We start from the raw sequence: 18,280 nt of genomic DNA on the forward strand, positions 1-18,280 counted from the left end.
ATTATCTACTACCTAATGAATATTTTATTTTTTATGACTACAATAATTATTTCATAGCTTTATTCCATATATATATACATATGTATATATCTATATCAAAATATTCACTTAAAAGTTCATTTCCAGGAAAAAATGGCTCCCTCTACTTCTAGATCATTCTTCAGCTTATCTTGACTTTCTTTTTGTTTTGCTTTTTCTTTTTAACTCAAGAACAATTTGATGAGTCAGTCATCAGGGTGTCTGATCTTTGTCCCTCACCTCCCTTTTTAAATGTTATTTTAATTAGTCAATTTAGAACATTATTCCTTGGTTACAAGAATCATATTCTATCCTGCCCTCCCTTACCCCCACACTTTGAGTTTGGATATCAAACTTTCCACTTAGTTCTGGTCTTTTCTTTACAAATACTTGGAAATTGTCTATTTTGTTGAATGCCCATACTTTCCCCTGGAAGTATATAGTCAGTTTTGATGGATAGGTGATCCTTGGTTGAAGACCCAATTCTTTTGTCTTTCTGAATATCATATTCCAAGCCTTGAGGTAGAAACTGCCAAATCTTGTGTAATCCTGATTGGTGCTCCTTGATATCTGAATTATCTCTTTTTAGCTTCTTGTAAAATTTTCTCCTTAGCTTGGAAGCTCTGGAATTTGGCAATTACATTCCCAAGAGTTGTCTTTTGAGGATTTAGTGTAGAGGGTGTTCTATGAACTCTTTCAATATCTATTTTGCCCCCTTGTTCAAGAACATCAAGGCAGTTTTCTTGGATAATTTCTTGTAGCATGATGTCAAGATTTCTGTTTATTTCTGGGTTTTCAGGTAGACCAATGATTCTCAAACTGTCTCTTCATGTTCAGTTTTCCTGATCTGTTATCTTTTCAGTGAGATATTTTATGTTTTCTTCTATTTTGTCAGTCTTTTGACTTTGCTTTATTAATTCTTGCTGTTTTGTAAGATCATTGGCATCCAATTGCCTAATTCTGGTCTTTAAGGCCTGGTTTTCCTTTTCAGTTTGGTCTATCCTGATTTTTGAGGCTTCCAGCTGTTTTTCCAATTGGGAGTTTTTGTCCTTTAAACTGTTATTTTCTTTTGGAACTATTTCCCACTTTTCTTGCCAGAAGGCTTCCATCTTTTTTATAAGCTCCAATTTAAATTTTTCAAGAGCTTGGGGATAATTTCCATTTTTGGAAGTTTTTTGGTGCATTTATTTGGATTTCCTTTTCTATTACCTCTGTAGGCTGGGTTTTTCCTCCATAAAAATTATCCAGGGTAAACCCCTTCTTTTTGTTTTTCTTGGTGTTGGGAGGTTGTTGTTCCTGGGCACTATTTGACATGTCCGTGGTGGTTTTTCCTTCCCTTTCCAGTTAGAAATCTGAGTGAGATGGGCAGGATCTCTGTGTTTGGAGCTAAGGAGCAAGGAATTTGGCTGAGGCCAGCTCTCGAGTCTCTGCAGCTTCTGCTGTTTGCTGCCTCTTTCTGTGCTATATCCCTGCCGGCACCCACAGTGTGTGCTCCTCAGTCTGCTGGGGCCTCATATCTAACTGCTTTCAGGGGTAGGTTCTTGGTCTCAGTCAGGTGCCAAGGACCCAGCGGTGCTCCTCACTCACTCCAGAGGTGCCCCTTTCTCACTCACTGATTCTCACTCACTGATAGCAAGTGCTGGCTCTGACTATGGCTCTGTAGGTGGGGTGGGGGAGGGTGGATCAACTCGCATTTTGGTGGAAGCTTTTTCACCTCCTTATATTGTGGAAATGCCCAAATCCCATATATCTTCAATGCTGCACCCTACTGTAGAGTCCCTTCATTCATATTAATTTTTTTTTGTTTTTTTGAGGTATTCTGTATCAGTAGGTGGTGAGGAGAGGAAGAGTCCTGTGTCTAGATTGCAGCCATGTTTACCCAGAACTTGTCCCTCATCTCTTTATAAAAAGAAAGGGATGTCATGATGAAAATGTTTGGGATTTTCCATTCCACCTATAATCTATTATAAAAATGTTATTCTGCAAGCATTTAGTTAAGAAAAAGGATAAATAATAAAACACAATTTTTCTTTAAAAAATCCAAGCTTACAAGAAGGGCATTTATCAGTCAGTATGCAAGGATTCACAATGACCACTTGCTTTTTCTTCTAATTGACAAATGCTTTTTAATGTCAGTAGCACAAGTAAATAGCAAGTAGGTTTTAAAACCCCCTCATATTCTTATAGTAAGCATTTTTGATATAACTAAAGACTGAAGTGTTACACCACATGAAATTCCAATCAGTGAATGCAATGAATCTTTATAGGTTATTTTCTGTCCTTGTTATTTGAGAGGTACTGAGATACTATTGTCACTATCCAAATCATCTAGTGTATTAAAAAGTGGCAATAGTTACCATCATTCAATTTCAACTCCTTTCTGGGCCTTTTACAGTAGATTTTTAGATATAGTTCTCAATCTTGGAAATAGAGCAATGACACAAATACAGAATGCTCAATTTTTTGTCTGCTTTAAAAATATGGTCAACATACCATTTATTCATTATTAATACAACAGTAATTTTGTGCTAAGGATTACAAATCATTGACTATAGGTACTTCAGTTCAGAAAGAGAATCTGATAACAGTTGAAAAATTAATACATTTCTTAAAAAAAACTTGTACCAATTTGTTATTAAACTGAAATCACTATAAAATGAATGACAAATGATGACAAAAAATGCAGTAAAATTTTTGAAAATTTTAGCCAATGGTAGTCAGAATTTCAGTTTATCAATATTTACATATTTTATGTCATATAGTTGAAGCTACCACATACAAGAAATCAAAAAATAAATCACCTTGAAATGTAACTAAACTGCGTATTCTAGTAATACAAGCTTTATAACTAAAAAAAATGTTGCAGAAAGTAGTTAGTTGAGAAAATCTGTTCCTTCACCTCTTGGCTTGTGAAAAACATTTTCAAGAGTTCACTCTAAATGATTAACAAAATCTTTAACTATTTCGTGTAGTTGGTATTTTGTTTTCCCCTTCTGTTTCTTCCACCCCTGATTGGGCCATAAGGTCAGTGATGTTTTTCTCTAGATCATCAATGTAACTGCTCATATCATAAATTCAGCCAATTATCTGATCTGACATGGTCTGAAATTTGTCCTCCTTCTGCTGAAGAAGTGTATGAATAACAGTGGTTAGGTCCTGTACAGTTTTGGGGTCTGGCTCCACCATTGCTCTGGCTCCAGACTTCTGTCAGTTTCCCAACTCATCTCTAAGGCCCCTATTAAATATTTTAAATGAGATATAGACACCTCAAATGACATGTCTGAAAGAGAACTCATGATATTTGGCTCACTCTATGACTCCCTCCAAAGCCAAGCTTAGCTCTCTTCTGAAATTCCCTTCAATTTTCAAGAGTATCACAATTTCTTGAGTCACCTAGATAGTCAACCTCAGTATTATTCTCTACCCATGGATCCCTGTGGAAGTTTGAAAAAGCCAAGGGAACCCTACTCAGAATTTTTAAAATTGTATAATTGAAAGAAATACCAAATTTTTGTTTGAAGGTGATTAAAATACTTTTTTCCATTGAAGATCATGGACTCTGATATCTACCAATAGAACCATTGTAATCCCTTTGTTTCTCTTTGCCTATCTGTCTTTCTCCTTTTCATTTTGTCTCTCCTTGATAGTGTTTTCTATCATCTCCCCTAATCCACGTTTTCTTTTATCAGCTCCACCTTTCTATTATCTCCCTCCTTTTCTCCTTCCCTTCACAATAAGATAGATTTTTATACACAACTCCAATTCCAACAAGAATAAAGTTCCTGTATTGCCAACCACTCCCTACATATTCCTTCCACTGTAAAGCTCTTTCAAATCTATTTTATGTGAGATAATTGACCCAAAAAACACTTCTCAGTTCCCCTCTATCACTGAGCAACCCTCTTTACCATCCCTTAATTTTATTTTTGGGATATCATCCCATTATAGCCAACTAATACCTATGGACTCTATGTATACTCCTACTAATAGTCCTAATAAAGTTGAGGATCTTAGGTGTTTTAGATATGATCTTCCCATAAAGTAAAATAAATAGTTTATTGAACCATGTGTGATTTCCCTTTTGTGCTTACATTTTTATGCTTTTCTTAGGTTTTGCATTTGACAGTACTTTTATTCAGCTCTGAACTTTTCATCAGCAAAACATGAAAGTCCTCCATTTTTATTACATATCTATTTTTCTCTAAATGTTTTACTTGTTTTTTTGCTGTGTAAGTGATTGTTAATTGTAATTATATCTCCTTTGCTCTCAAGTATATCAAATTCCAGGTCTTCATTTACTTTAATGGAGAAGATGCAGAATCTCATGTTGTTCTCATTGTGGCTCCATATTTGAACTGTTTCATTCTGACTGTTTGCACTATTTTTGCCTTGACCTGAGAGCTCTGGAATTTAACTATAATCTGAGGGTTTTCATTTTGTGATCTATTTCAGGAGTTGATGAGTGTATTTTTTTTACTTTAAACTTTAACTCTAGGATATTTAGGCAATTTTCTTTGACAATTCCTTTAAATATGATGTGTAGACTTTTTGTTTATCATGGCTTTAACACAATCCAATAATTATATTTTTAAACCACTATCTTCCATCTTAGAATCAATACTGTATATTGGTTCCAACCTAGAAAAGTGTAAAGGGATGGGAATGTGGGTTAAATGACTCTCTCAGGATCACAGAGATAGGAAGTATCTGCAATCACATTTGAACCCAGGATTTCCCATTTATAAGTCATTCATCTCAATCCATAAGTTTATTCTAACTTCCTCCAAGGCTAATAATTTTAAAATATCTCTCCTCAAATTGTTTTCTATGTCAGCTGTTTTTCAATGAAATATTTCACATTTTCCTTCTTTTAATTATTTTGATTTTGTTTTATTATTTTTGAGTGTTTTATAGAGTCATTAATTTACACTTGCCCAAATCTAACTTTTAGAATATTATTTCCTTCAGTGAGTTTTTGTACCTCCTTTTCCATTAGGCCAATTCTACTTTTTAGGAAGTTATTTAGTGAATTTTTATGCATGTATTTTTTTCCTTTTGTCAAATTCTGCTTTTTGAAAAGTTCTTCGTTTTAGGTGAATTTTGTGCCTCTTTTGCAATTTGACCTATTTTGTGTTTGGAAAAGTAATTTCTTTTAATATTTTAATGCCTCCTTTAACAAGCTGACAAATCTTTTTAATGATTTTTTTATCATTCATATGTTTCTCAGATATTTTCTTCTGCCTTTTATTTGATAAAAATTTTTTTAAGTTCTTCTAGGATTTTTTTTTAGGATCTCAGACCAATTCAAATTATTTTTTTCCCGTGGCTTTGTATGCAGCTGTTTAGATGCTGTCTTCTGGGTGTTTTTTTTTCTTCCTCTTAAAATTATAACTTTCTAAAATCAAGTTATTTTACATTTTTTTTGTTTCATTTTTTTTGTTTCGTTTTGTTTCATTTTGCTGCTAGGCTACTTCTTGACTTTTAACTTTAAATTTGGGATCTGCTTCTAAGGCCTAAGGGGCACTGTCTCAAGGTTTAGGTTATGTGTGCCTTTGTTTTTAGAACTAGTTCTGAGTGTCTATAAATTTTCAGTTCTTCCAAAATTTTGTGGTTTAAGGAGAGGGGTTGGCACTGTTCTCCTGGCTTATGATATGGTTTATAATTGATCATGAGCACTCTTTTTCACCCTGAAAATATGACCAGGGCTCCCACTGTTGATAGTAATTATTCTTTCCCAGAGACTGTGACCCAGAACTACATATGGGAGGAGTCCAACAATCCATGACAACAAAGAGTTCCCAAAGATTTCACACTAACCAGTTGTCCAATTCTCTTATCTAAGAGCTTCAGAAGCCACAGTTTCCCCCCTGAGACCTGATGCTGTTTTATGGGGCATGGCCTATTCTAGACTGTGCTCTTCTTTCTCCTTAGGGAATCAGACCTTTCCTCTGGATCTTCAAAGTTGACTTAGACTGGAAAATTGTTTCACCATAGTCTTTTGTTGGTTCTTCCATTCCCCGAATTCAATTTAAAGCATATCTATTTCTGTCTTTTTTCAAATGTACTTCTTTTAAACATCATATTATCTTGTATAATTTTATCCCACTGATGTTTTTATGTGAGTTATTATTTGTGCAAAACCCATCACTATGACATGATTCTTCCTTCTTTTTGTTCACAGTGCTGTATTTACAAAGAACAGAGTTGTTAAACAATGGTGTGCTTATCATCAAAAGTCTATATTTGATTCAATAAGCTAGTAGCCTGCCTCTAATATCCTTCTTAGTTGGACATAAACCACAAGTTCTTTCTCCTACTTTCTTTTATTTTATATACCTCTTCATGATATTAACTTAAGATTAGGGATTGTTTCACTTGTAACAAATATCTCCTTAAATTCACCCTTTATCTTAACCTCCCTTCCTTTCTCTTCTTCTTGGTCTCTCTCTTTAGCATTTGAAATAAATGATACCTACACCAAACTCTTCATATGTGTATTCTATCCTCTTTTGACCAGTTTGTGTGAAAACAAAGTTCTAATGAGGTCCAATGCCTCAACACTTTCCTCATTTGTAGAGACTTCTACTTGCACTCTCTGATTGATATAATATTATAATTTCCCCCATTCCTCTTTTTTTTCTTCTCCAGTATGCCTTTCTTATTTTCTCTCTTTACTTTCTTCTAAGATCATCAAAATATAGTAAAAATCTCTTCTAAGTTCTCAGTGTTATTTGATTCCCTCCATGGTGCTTAATGATATCAGGATTTACATAATTAAAGTAAAAATATTTCACATCTACAGAATCCTTCATGATTCCTCTCTTGTATTATTTCCCTTTTTTCAATTTATTTCCATTTATGGTTTCCAAAATTTGTACTTAGTTGTGATCTTTTCAGGAGGAATTATTGGAACTCTTCTATTGCAAAAGATTTCCATTTCCCCTGGTAAGATTACATGAACTTTCATAGGGCAAATTATTCTTAGTTGTGATTCTATTTATTTTGCCCTTCAGAATATCATATTCTTTGTTCTCTCCTTTTAAATAATACTATTATTAATCATTGCATGATCCTGACAGTGCTACCTCAAAATGGACTTTTCCCCCTTCTTGTTTATAGTATTTTTCTTTGATTTGGAAGCTCTAGATTTAGGCTAATTAATTTAGTGTTGTTGTTGTTTTTTTTTAGGTGATGTGTGGATTCTTTTTATTTTCAATTGATCTCTTGTTATATGCCAGGGGAATTTTTCTTTCATTCTTTCTTGAAATATTATATCTCCAATGTTTTGGGCTCATAATTTTTATGTAGTCCAATGACTAATAAATTTACTCTCCTTGTTCCATTTCCTAGATTATTTGTTTTTCATAGAATATATCTGATATTTTCTACTTTTTCAAATTTGTTGACTTTGTTTCTAATGTTTCCTGCTACTTCAAGCTATTAAATTCTATGTATTCCATTATAATTTTATTTTTTTAATAATGTGTATTTTAACTTCAGATTTAAGTGTTTTTATTAATTTTACTCTCCCTCTAAGTTTCTTCAATGAGCAAATTTTTAAAAATGAAGAGAAACTTTTTTTTAATGTATAACTTGATCATTTAGCTAATACTACATTAGCCAAGACCAAAAATGTATGCCTTTTTTATATTTTAACTTTTTCACTTCTCTATAAGAATCCATATTTTTTGTATTTATGATTTATTATTGTGTTCATCAGAGTTCTAAATATTTTCAAAATTGTTTTTTCATAATTGTCATTATTGTAAAAATTATTCTCTTAGTTCTGCTGACCATTCTGCAGTACATAAAGTTATTTCTTGTTTGCTATAAAATTTCATCATTTTTATGCAACAATATTATTTTATTAAATTAATTTAACATAATTTGTTCAGCCACATGCCTACTAGAAGATAGCCACTCCTTCCTAACGCTTGATTATTACAAAAACATGTACTAAAATATTTGCATATATGTAGTTTTACTCTTTCTTTGATTTTTTTGGGATAGGTATTGATACAGTTATGTGAAAGGATATCAAAAGTTTAATAAGTTTCTAAGTTTAGTTTTAAATATTTTACAAAATTAATAGACCAAATCCCAGGTCGATCAAATGTGTGATTTTGTCCCTGTTTACCCAAATCCTTCCAATATTTTCCTTTTTTCTTGTCTTTTACAGTCTAATAATGGTGATGAGAATCCTCAAAGTCGTCAATTCTAATTTCCAAAGATTCTATTACTTGGGTAAGGTTTTATATCATTTGGGCTAATCTGCCAATTCTTGTTCTAAACTTTCATTTATTTTCCATTTCTTTCTTCTGGTGTTCTCTATTATTTATTATATAATTTTAAAACTTTTTAAGTCTTCTTTCATTTTTGTAGGAATTCATGTACCTCTTATGACCAAGCTCTCTGCTAAAATATTTTCACCTGGACTTTCTACATGCAAAATCTAGGTTTGAATCTAGGCAACACAGCTTAATAATTGCCCCTGGACGATACTCCAGCCAACAATTGTTTCTTTCCCCTACCCCTTTTAGCTTGTTATCAAGTCTAAAATGTTCAAAGAAACTATATTGCTCATTTAATTTGTTCTGGACCTGGAATTAAGTCTAAGATGAGTCTGAGACAATCACTGCTACTGACTGAGTGGTATTCTATTGAACTGTGTCCCAATTGTGTCCTGGGAAATATTGTTAGATCACCCAGCCTTGTGCAGAAGCCTGGGGCTTTAATCTAAGAACCTAGCCTAGGTTAATTCCAGGTGATGTTCTAGAGTGAGAGCAGAGTGCCCACTATATATTTGGTAAGCATGCATGTACCTCTTAATGACACCTCAAAATTCTTGAGCCTTTCAAACTGTCATATCCTGAGGATGATTCAATGCTTCTTTAATCTTATGTGGAGCCCCCAAAACCCTACTGAATAACTGATAAAATAGAATTATAAAGCTGGGTTTATCCTCTTTGGGCAAAAACTACCTCTCATATTGCCTTCAGTAATTAACTGAAATATGATGAAGTTCCTATTTTAGGAGTAATGATCATGCCTGACCTCAAGTATATAACGTGAGAAGAAAACAAGAAACCCTGGAGCCAAAGATATTCAAAATCACTCAGGAAAATGTGCTTAAATTTGGAATGATTGTCAGGCTTTAAGTGTGAATAGTTAGCCTGGAGTACACAATACAGTTCCTTCATTTTCTCAAGCAGTAGCTCTATTCAGCTTGTCTCCCCTGCCTCAGCCACTGACATTCAAATTGACTTTTTGCATTTCATAATAGCAGTTTCTGTCTTGTTTTTGCCTTTGTCCACCAAACCAACTGCTGTGACTTTCTCCTGATGTGTGAGTTTAGAGGAAGCTGCCTGAAAAATGCACCACTTATTCCAGTCATTTTGCTAAAGTACCCTCTCATGTGGGCAAAGCCATAGAAAGAATGATGGGCAGCTGCCTGCTACTGTCAGGAATTGCTTCCTCATCAGTAGCCCAATTTTGAGAAATGGGGCCAAAGAAGCCCTATGTTCAATGGCTTCCAGACAAAAAGAGAATGCAAATCCTTTGGCAAGGAGAGAATTAAACCAAAAAAATTAATCCTAAAAGTTGCCTTGTCCAAATAAGATGAATAAGAAATATTGAGTCAAAAGCAAGTGACTTCCAGATAATAGATGATCAATAGTGATATACTTAGAGCAAATTATGTGCTTAGCAATGAGCTAAGTATGAGAAGATAAAAGAAAAAAAGGGGCACTCCTTACCCTTGAAGAGCTTACAATTTTGCGAAATGACCAAACTTAAAACAATAAGAACACATTACCAGAAAATGACTGGATAACTTGGTGACTTAGAAAATAATACTGGTCTGAGAGAAAGGAGACTTGGGTTTTCCTCTAAATCATCCTATTAACTATCTTCTCTTATTTAGTCCTTGCTTCTTTATCTATTAGGTGAGAAAGTTGAATAAAGTGATCTAGAAGATTCTTCCTATCTCTAAGCTTCTAAATAACAAATTAACTGTCTATTAAACATGACTTTTGAGCTAACTCCTATAAACTTTTCATTTCTCTCCCACATGCTTTTTTTCCCCTGTCTCCCATTGTGTTCTGTCTTCTACTTTGATCTTAAATATATTGATTTATTTTCTCCCCTTTTCTTTTCTACTCCACTGTCTGTGATTGTCCCATCATTGGCCACAGTAGGGACCACTTAAAACCAGTGGGGTCCCTTCAGGTTAAAGGGCCCACTGGGTCTTAGCATTGGGACTTATAAATCAAAATAGGCATTCATGAAATGAAGAGCATTAGTCAAAAAATATAAATTACAAGTCCTAACACTTTCTAAGAAGTTACCCAAATTATTTATACTTAGGAAATAAATTATCAGATCGACTAATACTTCATTTTGGGAAAGAAGAAAGATGCAGTGGAAAGAACAGCACTTTGGGAGTCTGAAGATTTGTATTCAAATTCTATTTCCACTCATTATGAGACTTTGGGAAAGTTACAACTGCCCTCTGGTTTATGTGTTTATTTTTTCCTTTGTAAAATCAGAAAAACTAGACCATCGGTGCTCTTAAATAACTCTAGGTTTACAGTTCAAAGACTATATTTTGTCCTTAATATTTTGTGAGGCAAGTAGGTAACATAGCAGATAGATTGGTGTCCCAGGAGTAAGAAAGATCTTTGTTCAAGTCCTGACATATCACTTACCAGATTTGAACTTTGTTTATATTGAGAACAAATATTGGCTAAAACATAATTGAAAAAGCAAGTGAATCTATGTTCTATTGCCATGATTTCCATATGACATTGCGCTAGAAGTTGGCAATCTCATATTTAATCTGGTAGTTATAAATTCCATTCAGAACCAGAAGGAGGGGTCAGGGAATATTAATTTCCTATAGTTCCACAGGAAGCTGGTTATTGCTATATTCTAAATTTGATCCTCTTGTAGTTAGATGGGCTCAGTTCATTAATTAGGGAAATGGTATTATCTAAAGGCAATTATGTAACAATGAATAGAGCTCTGGGTCTGGAGTCAGAAAAATCTAAAAGCAAAAATTGTTGCACATGGCAAGTCACTTAACCTCCATTTGCCTCAGATTCCTCCACTATGAAATAGGTATAATAATAGCATCTACCTCATAGGTTCTTCTGAGGAGCAAATGAGATATGTGTAAATTCCTTAGCATGCTGCCTGGAACATCATGGACACAATAATTATTTATTGACTGAATAAATTACTCCTTTAAGCCTATAATACAGAAAATCTTTCTTTATCTGTTCCCTGTTCTTTTCTCCTCTCACTTCATATTTCCCTCCAAAGGCTGAATTTCATTGTCAGATTATTCTATGAGAACAGTTATCTAAACTCAGGGTCACCTTTGAAGTACACATTCAATCCATAATCTCATCACTTTTACATCTGCACCTCCAGATTTTAACAGTGAGAAATGATGCCACGACAATGTCTGAGATCTTGACATGTCTTCTGAGTCATACAATGAGGGAGCAGTAGAACCTACAGAATCACCACTGAGCAAGACTTTAAAAATATGGTCCAATTTACTTCAGAAAAATGAACCTCTTTTAAAGCATTACTCATAAAGAAATTGTTCAGTCCCTACTTGAAGAATTCTAGTGATGACTTTTACTACCAGATAGTGCCGATAGCTACTATTTTGAACTTATTCGCTGATCATTTATGCCCCTGAGTAGAAGTGTAAAGGAACTGCAAAGGTTTTGGGTTGCTCACTTTCAATCCTTCAGTTCTTGCTGTAGGACAAAACTAACTCATTATATTGAGGGTAGGGATTTAATTTTATTTTACCTAATCAGAATTAGTTCTCAAACATACCTTTGTTAGAACTCACCTCTTCCATCACTTTGACATATTTCCCAGAGTATTACCTACCTTGTCATGATATTATTGATTCTTAAACCTGAAAAATCTGGATATTGGGTATTGCATTAATATTTTATTCTTAGAAGTTTTCTCTGGATGTTCTACTATCACTATCATTAGGACCAATCTTAAGAGAAAATTAAGAATTGTACTTTTGAGACCTCTAATAGCATGGAGCATGGCATTTGGGAAACAGTGTAAAGTGGAACTCCAGAAACTCAGCATTTATCCTGGTCTAAACTGCCTAATCAGTTTAAAGTAACTGATTATTACTGTGGTCATGTTTTTTGGTGACCCATGGAAGTCCAGATAATAGCAAGTTAGATATGGCAAAAAACACATCTCTTTAAACTGATAGATATCTTGCCTTTTCTTTACTTTTATGATTTTGACCTTGAGACCATTAATTCCCAATTCCATTGGTGGAGATTTGTAATATTCTTTTTATCACTTCTCCAGTGAGCATTCAAATGACTACTCTCAATTCATCACCATAACTTATCCTCATTTTAGAATGGAGAGGGTGGTGAATAGAGGTATGAAATGTGGAACCTATTACCCTGAAAGGCAACCCAATTTACCATTAGACAGTAAGAAGTATAAGGAAGTTTTACCTTTACTAAACAAATTTGCTTGCTACCAACTTTTACCAATTTTTTCCTACTTTTGGTCTTTTGGACCAAGATAATATAGATTTAATCTTTCTATGTGAGATATTAAATATTTTCTATAAAGAACCTTAAATATTATTAATCAGTTCCTCCAATCCTTTTATTACCTATGACAGTTTATAATTTTTTAATATATTATGGTGTTCAAGATGTAAAACAATAGCCCATGTGTGGCCTGACCAGTGCAACATATAAGAGGTTTCTGATCCTTTAAAAAATTTTAATCTTCATTTAGTGCATATGACAGAGTAGACAACAGTTTACAAAGATATATACTTGTTTTTTCCTCTTCTGTATGGGAACTTCTGTCATTTCATGGACTTCATGATAATATGACCACACTTTTTAGCAGTGATAGAGTGAGATACAGGCTGCATATGGTGAAAAAGAGATCACAAAAAAAGGTCTCCCAAGGAAGATGGTGTGTAAAAAAGGTACTGAGGTGATAGAACACACAGAATGTGCGCAGGTAGGCAATGGCAGGTGGTAGCAAAGCATCTTGGATGACAGAAACCACAATCCTACATGCTATCAAATATCATCTGGTACATTTCATTTAGCTACAAGTTACAGGTTGTTGATTCCTGATATGTTTAGGCACTACCTCAACTGAACCACTAGAGTTTAAGTTTTGAAACAAAAGGCTATTATTATCAGTTATCCTCCACAAAATTTAATACCAACTCATACATAGTACATTCTCAGGAAATATTTATTGAATTTAATTCAGTTAATCAGAATAATATTTATATCATTTTTTTTCTTATATAGGATGTGATTTTTTGAGATTCATGAGCTTTTTAAATTATGATAATAAAATGATATACTGAAACAAGAGATATTTTGTTTTAATCAGTAGGAAAAAGGACTAGAGTTTATTCATTTGAAAGATGGAAGACAATATGACAGGAATGGAAGAAAGAAATCACATTCACAGAAAGGACCTCTAGCTGTTTTCCAACTTGAAACCCAGCAAGTAAATTATAATTCTCTATGTGTCACTTCTAACAGCATGAGTATTCACAGCAACTAAGGATGAGAATGAAAAGACATGAAAGTATTGAAAGTAATAATAGGGTCCATTTTTGAGACATATATAGGTGTGCATATATGTGTACCAGACTATGAATACAAACATGTGTGCATGTGTGTATGCATGTTTATGAGCGTGTGTTTGTGTGTGTTTAAATCAAATGAGTGGATTCTGACTTTGGCACATATGATGAAAAGCTTCCTCATAAGGTAAGGCTGTGCTAAAATGTTATGAAGTATCCCCAGAAGTGTTGCATCATAACTTGAAGTTTTAGAGGAGAGGCAGGATGATCAATTGTCAGTGATTCTGTAGAAGGAAGGGAGTGTCTTTCATAAGTGACCCCTAAAGTCCTTTGTGATGTTCAAATTCTATCATTTCATGTAATTTACTAAAGTGTCTACTGTGAACCAAGTAAAGTATAAGACTTTGCAAAGCATACAAAGGATGAGCCTAAAGCAAAGACAAAATGAACCATGCAGGAAGTAGATTGGAGTTGTGAGGAGTTATTGCATGGACACTCTAGATAAGGGAAAGATATAGATGATCAGAAACACATTAGAATGGAGAACAGACAAGGGCCAACAGAAAGAAACTTTAATCCAGAAATAAAATTCACCTATGGCTAGGAAATATCTTCTCAATTTTGTACTATACTAATAATATGAATGTAGAATTTCCAAACCTTAACATATGAAGAAAACAGACTGATGCAGTCAATTCTTATTGACACATCTGATAAACTCTGACATCTATACTTGAGGTTCATGAATCCAGTATTGTTTCATTGTTGAAAATAGCTATGCACGTATTTTTCTTCTTGATATTCACTCTCACACGTTCTAGGAACACAAAAATAACTTGCAGGAAAAATGGGAGATGAAACAAGACAAACTATTAAGTAAGTGGGTCAGAGCCAAGACAGGAATTATAGAAACCTGTAACAAATAAGTATGAAACCTGTTTCTTACAATGCATTCTTTTAATACCTGTCTTTTGCTTGCCTTGTTTCTCTTTCATTTTTTCCTTTCTTTTCTAGCACACTGTTATTCCTATCAAAGAGATACAGAAATGAAGCTGTAGATAGACAAAAAGACAGGAGTAAAAAAGGCTTTACTGACTGTAGCTCTTTAAGGTAAATATCCAGCCTTTTACAAAGCCAGAAGTAAAAATACCCACAGAAATAATCTCAGCAATCCTCCTCCCTCAAGAAAGGATATCCCTCAAACAGAAAGGATTAGATTTCGAAGGATAGCTAAAGTGAAATATCTTACTGTTGGCTTTTTTCCCCTCAGTAGAAATCCATAGGGATTAACTCTATGGAACATCAGCAGTAGCTATCACCATCCCTGTCGTCCATTGGCATTTCCAAATGAAGCTTGTTGAAAGAAGTATAACAAAATGCCATCGGTGACTGATAGAACATTTTGGATCTCACAAATACTCAGAACTTGAGTATATGTGACAGTCAATGAAGCAAGACATATGTTCCCAGTTACCTTTGATACTATCCTTTATTTTCTTTCATGTTGTTCTATATCAATTATATCTCTACTCAAATTATTATTACTTCAGGAATTTGAGTTGTCAACGGAGTAATAAAATGCCAGCATTTGAGATGTGTATGTCACAAATGGAACCATCTCAAACCACTTTGACTCCATCTTAGTAGATCATCAAATACATTGGTACTTAATACTAATCTTTCAATTTGCACAAGGAACCTAGACACTTCTAAGTTATAAGTGAGAGAGGTAAGATAAAAGGAAAAAAATAAATATAAAGTGAATTCAAGGAATTGATTGAACATGATTGAAATGTGTTTTGAATTTGAAAAGCAAGCAAAGATTTCTCTTTAAGAATTTTGGGAGGAGATAACTGGATAACAGATTAAACTAGAATAAATCTTCAAAGAAGAGGGAAAAAACTTAACTTCATCAAAGAGGCAAAATAACACTAAAAATAAATTTTGAAAAGAAATAGAATTGACAAAATAGAAAAAAAGAGGTATAAAACTTCAATGAAATTCTGTAAAAAATTAGAATTGGTCAAATGGAATCAAATGATACTGTAAAATATCAAGAAATAATCAAGGTCAAAACAATAAAAAATGAATATAATAAATAGAATAAAATGCAAAATTTCTCATCAGAAAAATGACTGATGTGAAAAATAGTTTGAGGAGAGATAACAAGAATTATTGAACTACATAGGCATAAAAGGCCATAGTAATCTGGTTATTGATAAATACAATTATCTAAGCCTTTGGGAAAAGAAGTTAGTATTTAACAAAAATTTCTGGCAGAGCAGGAGAGCAATTTGTCAGAAAAAAGACATAGACCAAAATTTCACATTATATACCAATATAAGGTCAAAATAGACATATGATTTAAACATAAATTTGAAATAACATCAGCAAATTAGGTAAATATAGAAAAATGTACCTGTCAGATTTATAGATAAGTTAAGAATTTATGACCAAAGAAGAGATAGAAAGGATCAAAGCAAGGGGAATAGAAAAGTTTAATCATATGGATTTAAAAAGCTTTTGTACAAACAAAACTAATATTACAAAGTTAGAAGCAAAAGAGGAAAATGAAGGGAAAATTATATCTAGATGTTCTGATAAATCTTTAATTTCTCTATATAGGTAACATACTAATTTATAAAAATAAATAGCCATTTCTCAATAGATAAATCATCAAAGGATATGAAAAGGCATTTTTTCAGAAGAAGAAAATGAATCTATCTGTAGTCACATGAAAAAAGTGCTCTATATCACTACTGATTAGAAAAATGCAAATTAAAAGAACTGTGAGACACTCTAGCAAATCTGTGAGATGACAGGAAAGGAAAATGACAAACAAAATTGGTACATAATTTGTAGTGTTGGTGGAGTTAATTACTAGTTCAACTATTCTGGAGAACAATTTGGAACTAAACCCAAATCTAAGAAAAGGTATGTAACTTGTGACATAGTGCTAATATTAGTAAGTTTTCCAGGAAACAAAAAGGAAAAATAATTTTTTATACAAAAATCTTTATGTGAGCTTTTTCTATGGTAGAAAAGAAATGAAAATTGAAGACATGCTCATAATAATTTTAGGAACAGCTGAATAATTTTTAGTATATAAGATTGTGATGAAATGCTATTGTATTATAGGAAATGACAAGTAGCTTGATTTCAGAAAAACCTAGGAAGAGGTAAGAATTCATGCAAAGTGAAGTGATATAGTATAACTCTTATTTTCTAATTTGATTAGTTAGACTTTTTAAGTTCTTTTCATCACTGAATTATTGTGTCTCTTTTACCATTTGGACAATTTTGTTTTAATTTTAATTTTAGTTTCATTTTTATTATTATAATTATGTTATTTTGATTCATTTTGTTATGCCTTTTAACCAAACTATTACTAGTCCTTTCCTGATTTTGTTTGCATCACTTTCATTTCTTTTTCCATTTTTTCCTTAACCACTCATCTCTTTCTATAACTTTTACAAGAATTCTTGTTGAGTTTGTATCAAATCAGTGCTTTGATATTTTATTTTAATTTTCTTTTTACCCCAACATATATAAAAATGTTTAAAACAGTGTTGATTATCAAATTCTCTCCCTTTCCCACAACTGATATAGTAAGAAATCTGATATAGATTTTATATGTACAATTGTATAAAACATATTTTCTGATAATAACCCTTTTGTGGAAGGAACTCAAACAAAAAAAAAGAAAAAGAAAAAAGTGAAAAAAAGTTCACTTTGGACTTGATTCAGACTCAATCAGTTTTTCATCTAGAAGCAGATGGTATTTTTTATTATGAGTCCTTTTGGATTGTTTTGGATCAGTATATTTCTGAGAATAGTAAGTTATTCACAGTTGTTTATCATATTGTATTCCTGTCATTGTGTACAATATTCTCTTGGTTCTGTTGATATCACTTTGCTTCAGTTTATGTCAATCTCTCCAGGTTTTTTTGAGCTACTCCTGCTTAGTATTTCTTATAGCACTAATACAATCATATACTACAATTTATTCAGCCATTCCTCAATTGATGGGAATCCCCTCCCTTTCCAATTCTTTGTCCCCACAAAAAGAGCTGCTTTGAATATTCTGGATATGAAGATTCTTTCTCCCTTTTTTATATCTTTGGGATAAAAACCTTGTAGTGATGATACTAAGTTGCACAGGCCCAAATTGCTCTCCAGCATGTTTGAATTGAACTCCCCCAATAGTACATTAGCCTTTCAATTTCCTCACTTTCCTTCCAAGTTTTATCATTTTCTTTTGTGTCATTATAGCTGATCTGGTAGGTATGAGGTGCTCTCTCAGTTATTTTAGTATAGATTTCTCTAATTAATAGTGATTTAGAGTCTATTTTGCAAGACTATAGAGAACTTGAAGTACTTTGTCAGAGAACTGCCTGTTCAAATTGCTTAAACATACTCCACTTGGAGAATGACTTGTTTTCTTATATAATTGACTACTTTCTCTATGTATTTGAGAAAAAAGACTTTATTATATACATTAATTAAAAAAAAGGTTTTCCCATTAAACTTTCTGTGTATTACTCACTATTCTGTTCCCACTCCCATATTTCCTTTTTTCTCTCCTTCCATTCTGGTCATCCTCAAGTGTTTAGCTTCTGATTACTACCACATTCC

The 18,280-nt window shown here is 33.0% G+C and overlaps 1 pseudogene; it reads right to left on the reverse strand.

Moving 5' to 3' along the window:
• Positions 1-2,914: 2,914 nt before the first annotated feature.
• Positions 2,915-3,214, reverse strand: LOC107652086 (heat shock factor-binding protein 1-like; annotated as a pseudogene).
• Between the last annotated feature and the right edge of the window lie 15,066 nt (positions 3,215-18,280).

Source organism: Monodelphis domestica, chromosome 3 (genome assembly GCF_027887165.1).
Source record: "Monodelphis domestica isolate mMonDom1 chromosome 3, mMonDom1.pri, whole genome shotgun sequence".
Classification (NCBI taxonomy): Eukaryota; Metazoa; Chordata; class Mammalia; order Didelphimorphia; family Didelphidae; genus Monodelphis; species Monodelphis domestica.